Raw genomic sequence first — 6,000 nt, forward strand, 5'->3', positions numbered from 1 at the left:
ATATATATATATATATATATATATAATATATATATCAGATATCATATATGACATAAATTTTAATTAAAAATAATCATGAAATATATTAAAACTCATATATAAAAAATAAGATATAACAAAAGATATTATAAGAATATTGAATTTTTAACGATATTTTTGAAATTTTCATTTTTTGCTGTAATTTGTATTGCTGATACAGCTTTGTTAAATAATAAAAACGGAAGATACAAACTTCTCTAATAATAATAATAATATATTTATTGTATAATAATATGGAAATATGTTTAACATCTCGAAATGTGTTTATAATTAATATATATTATTTGGAAGTATTTAATAATCAACAAAAATAATTTATTTTATTACAGGATATTATCGCGTCCATTACGATACTGCGAATTGGCGAAAAATTGCACAATACTTAAATTCTGAAAAATATAATAATATACATGTTCTCAATCGCGCACAAATCATCAATGATGCGTTTCATTTTGCGATAGAGAAGAAACTTGAATTCTCCGTATTTTGGGAACTCGTTTCTTATTTGGCACAGGAAACAGATTATATAGCATGGTATCCTATGTTCAAAGCATTTGAATTTTTGTCGAATATCTTCCCATTCTTGGATTTTTATCCTAAATTTAAGGTATATATATATATATATATATATATATATATATATATATATACATATAGATATATTGTAATAACATTTTTTTTATAAAAAAAATTATCCATTACACCAATTATCTATTTTATAATACAACGATTTCATATGATAATAATGAATTCTTTTAGAAATAGATATATGTAGTGAATTAAACAAAAAAATTAATTATACATTATTATTTAATTATTTTTGTTCCAAAATTCAAAAATTTAAATTTAAAATGCGCTTATGTTACATATTTATGTAATATATTTTTTCTTTATATTTAATCCAATCACAAAAATTTTGAATATTTCATTAAGTTACTTTTCTTTAATAATAATACATTAATATTTACGTGATAATTGATGATCAATTGTGTAATTAATATTTAATGGAATTTAGGAAATTATAGAACACAGTATATAACATAATTATTTTTCTTATATTAATTTTCTTACGTAATATTCGAATGTTTACGATGTTAAAAATATACAATACATATACAACACATTTTGTAGAGAAACTGACTTATATAATTTTACAATAATTTTTTTACATTATACAACACATAATAATTTAATATACATATAATAATCCACTTGTAAATACTTGTTTAATAAAAGAAATTGATATTTAAAGTTTAAAATATTTACAATCTATATTTATGCCACAGATTTAAATTAAGAAAATATATTAAAGTCGATTCATCAATCGATACATCAATATGCACAGACTTAAATATATATACAGAGTGTCTCGTAAATTCTGATCGCGCGTACCTCAATTCTTGTTTTTTTATGGCTATGCGACACATATCGCCGCTGACACACTTATCTAGCGCATATCTTACCATCTAGTCTCGCGAAACGCGCGTTTATTTACATTTTTAATTAATATTTCAATAAATTATTGCGAAAATTGCAAAATGGTAAAGGACTTTTGTGTTGAGTTTTTTGCGTTTTATCCACTCACGAGCGTTAGCATAAACTTGTGAAACACTTTGTATATCGATATATATGTGTTAAGAATTCATTAGATGATATAAAATCCATACCTATAGATATAAAATCCATACCTATAGATGATAAATTACATACACAATTATTCACACACAAATAAGAAATTCTAATAAATCTGGTTACTATGGTATTGATGCTATAAAGTCACATAAATATTAAAGACACATAAAACAAAATTATCTAGGAAAAATGTTTATTTGCACGAACATTATATGTGTTCTTGTAAATAATGAATAAACTAGATATAATAATATTTATCAATTTTTAAAACGTGCTAAGGTTTGATTTTATGCAGAATATTACATCTAAATACGGAAATTTATATGACGAAAATAACATCAACGATCATACTAAATGTTTAAAACAAGAACTTGCAAAGTGGGAATGTATTATAAATGAAGAGCCTTGCGAAGAAAAATCTAGGAGTCATTTGAAATGGCATCTAGCAGATCCTGAAAAAAACAAGTAATTCTTTTCATAATATTTTATTCTTTTTATAGAAATATTTTTTTATATTCTGCATATTTTATAGAAATATTTTTTTACATTCTGCATATGTTTGAAAAATTAGTTATTACGTATATCAACAAATTATTTATAAAACACTAAAGAAACTATTAACACAATTTCGTTACAAGATTTTTATTTCTTTTTTGGACTTTGTTCTACAGACTTTTGCCTGGCTGGAAGAGGTGGACATATTGTAATGGTTTGAAAACGGCAGATCGTGATATATGGAATAAAGTTTTTATTAATTACGTGACAGGAAATAATAAAATATTATTAGAATGTTTGGCTTACAGTAAAAATTCTGAAATTTTAATCAATTATATAAAAATTATCACAAATACTGTAATAATTTCACAAATTTCAAAATCTTTGTATAATCAATTACATCTTCAACTTGAACCGACAGAGCGAGCTTATGTCTTAAATGCTAATATTTTCCTTTCTATTCTTGAGAGAAATGCTAAGTACATGCTTACAAGTTTATTAAATAATTACAAAAAAATAAGACACAGGTAACGATATTATTTAAGAAAGATATACTACACATAGATGTGAAGATTTATTGTACAAATTAATTATAAACGTATTGTTTCATTTTTTATAGAAAAGTCAAGGAAATTGTACCATTAATTGTTGTAATTAATAATGCGTATTCTAAGGGACAGTTGGATGAGGTAAATTTTAAATAAATCAAATTTCTATATTAAAAAAAATTTTTTTTTAAATTTACTTTTCGCTATAATTGTTATATATTTTATATAATATTTTCGGTAAATGTTTACTTTACGACACACAGCTCAAAAAATTTTTATTTTCAGATATGTTGTAAAGAACACATTCTTAAGTAATACACCGTTTGAATTTTGTGGCGCTCTCTCTTCGTTTCTGAGATATGCAATTTTAAAGTTTCATACTTACTTGTATTATCTTTTCGTTCTTTTCTAAATATGTTTATATTTTTGTGTTTACATTTCTCGAGGTCATCTTTTTGAATAACTTTCAGAAGATTTTAGCCGCTTATTGTTATTTATTAAATAGTTATTAACAAAAAAGTTTCAACAATAGAATATAATACATATATTAGAATATAATATATTAGAATAGAATATACTATAATATAGTTTGCGACATTATATATGTTTAAAAAGAAATATAGGCACACGCACGCACGGACGCACGCACACACACACACACACACACACACGCAGGGGGTCCATCCCGCCGATAGAGGACGCATTGCGAAGAGTTCAATCACAATGAATATATGCTGTAAGTTGTAAAGCGAGGTTCATCTTAACTACCGGTGGTTGCGGAAGGGAAGCCGAAGACCTCCCTTGCACCCCCGTGCGCACGCGCGCGCATGTGTGTGTGTGTGTATGTGTACACATACATTTGTGATATTTTTCAAATGTATTAAATTGTATTAAATTCTTAGCGACATGGAAGTCACAACGAGTAAACCAAAAAATATAAACACACAACGAAAATATGACATCAAACTGTGTTGAGAAATGTAAACAAAAAATGTGAACACATAAATAGGATATTACGAAAAAATGACATGAAAGTATGAAACTTCAAAATTGCATAACTCAGAAACGAAGAGAGAGCGTCACAAAATTCAAAAGGTGTATTACTTAGGAATATATCCTTTACAACATGTGTGAAAATAAAAATTTTTCGAGCTATGTGACGTAAAGTAAACTTTTACCATATTTTCTTATAATTCTGTTCATAATGATACTCTCATGTGTGACAGTATAATTATTAAATAGAAAATTATTTATTGATAATAATTATTAAAATAATCTATTTTAGATAAAGAAATTTGTAAAAAAGGGGCTGGAAAATTCAATCATTTCAATTACCGATGTTGAACAGAAGATAGAAACACGCTGTTCGGAGATCGAAAAACAAATAAATTATTTTCGATCTTTATTCAACAATTGAATAACTAAATCTTGAAGACATTAATTGTTCAGAAATTAAAAATACAGAATGAATTGTTGTAATAATATTTATAAATGTGTATACTTAATTATTCACTGTCATATAAAAATTAATAATTGTTTAATTGTGCTTAATCAATATAATATTAAAATTGTACAATATAATTTATATTATAAATTATATATATTATGTATATTTTTAATATTATATTATATTACATATTATATTGTATTACTTTTCTGTGTTACAAATTTTATACATAAATTTTGATTATATATTTACGTATGTTTATATTACACAGATACATACATATACAAGGTGTGTCCATTTCTCGCAACAAATTAAAACCATAAGTAGATCTCGCTAAAAAATCCTATACTATTTTGCAAGAAAACACGTAAAATTTCGAGATATGAATTATAAAATAATTAGTTGCAGTAGGACAATCTTCTCGAGGCGCGTTTCTACACTGAAAAAATTGTATTCTCAACTTAAGAATATGTCACTTATCTTTAGAATATATACTAAAGATAAGTGGCATATTCTTAAGATGAGAATACAATTTTTTCAGTGTAATCACGCGCATTGGCCGAACTTTTTTAAATAATATGTCGAAATTTAACGTGATTCCTTGTAAAATGATATAGAATTTTTTAGTTTAGTTTAACGAGATCTACTTATGGTTTTAATTTGTTGGCATATCCTGGAAACAGCCTGTGTATATTTAAATCATATACTACAATATTAATTATACAGAAAACTCGACTCTAAAAGATGCTTCTTTTTTAAATGGAAAGAATTTCGCAGAAAATATGAAAGTTTTTTAAAGTATTGTTTTATTAACAACTTTATTGCATAGTAAGATCAGATAAATACATCTAAACTCTGGTGTGAATTCTTTTTTATCGCTTTCCCTTTTTAACTGATTTCCATATTGTAATAAATTAATAATCACTAATATATTTCCATCCAAATCGTTCATGACAACTGTATTATTGTGCATTGTATTCGAATTCAATTTCGCTGTAATTGTATTTTTTTATGCAGGGAGATTTTGAACATACATTTGTCTTTAAAATATTAAATTCTTGAAAGAATTCTAAAATGATTCATCCTCTTGCAAAATTTTGACCGGATTGTAGTTTTTAAACTATAAAGGAAAATAATTAACTAATTGCGGAACGAGTACGAGAGGTACGTAGGAATATATACGATTATGTGGGGCGCTTGCCGCGATCAGCTGATCACATGATCGCTTATATCGGGCAAAATCTTTTGTATCTTGTATAATAATTATCGTACTGACATATACTTGGTATTAATGAGATTGTTTATTTGAATTTAATTCTTTCAATTAAATTATATGCTTATATACATTTTACTAAAAATAAACAATATATACAGGGTATCAGTGCAATTTTCTGCCAAAAATAACCATAAGTAGATCTCTATAAAAAAATTAAAAAGTCATGTACCATTTTGAAAACCATGTAAAATTTCGAAATATTAATTAAAGAATATCGGCTAATACATGCAAGTATAAATGCGATTATGATTCTGCAATTAATTTTCTCTGGCAAATGGTTTTCTAGAAAAATTGTCTTTAAAAGTCTTTTAAATAAAACTTTATACAAAAACGGAATATGAAAACTAAAGGAATATAGGAGAGACCGGGGACAAAAGTAACAGCGTCATGAATAAAATAAGCCTCCTACTACATAATATATTGAATAATTTGTATCATATGTTCAAACACGAAGGCACCGATTTTCTTCCTTTTCAGCTCTGCGTATAACCTTTTAAATACTCTTAGGTATGCCAACAGAGCCATCAGTTTATGGTAGTCTCTTCTAGAGATAAGTTCGCGAT

Source organism: Camponotus floridanus, unplaced genomic scaffold (genome assembly GCF_003227725.1).
Source record: "Camponotus floridanus strain SB8 unplaced genomic scaffold, Cflo_v7.5 scaffold415, whole genome shotgun sequence".
Classification (NCBI taxonomy): domain Eukaryota; kingdom Metazoa; phylum Arthropoda; class Insecta; order Hymenoptera; family Formicidae; genus Camponotus; species Camponotus floridanus.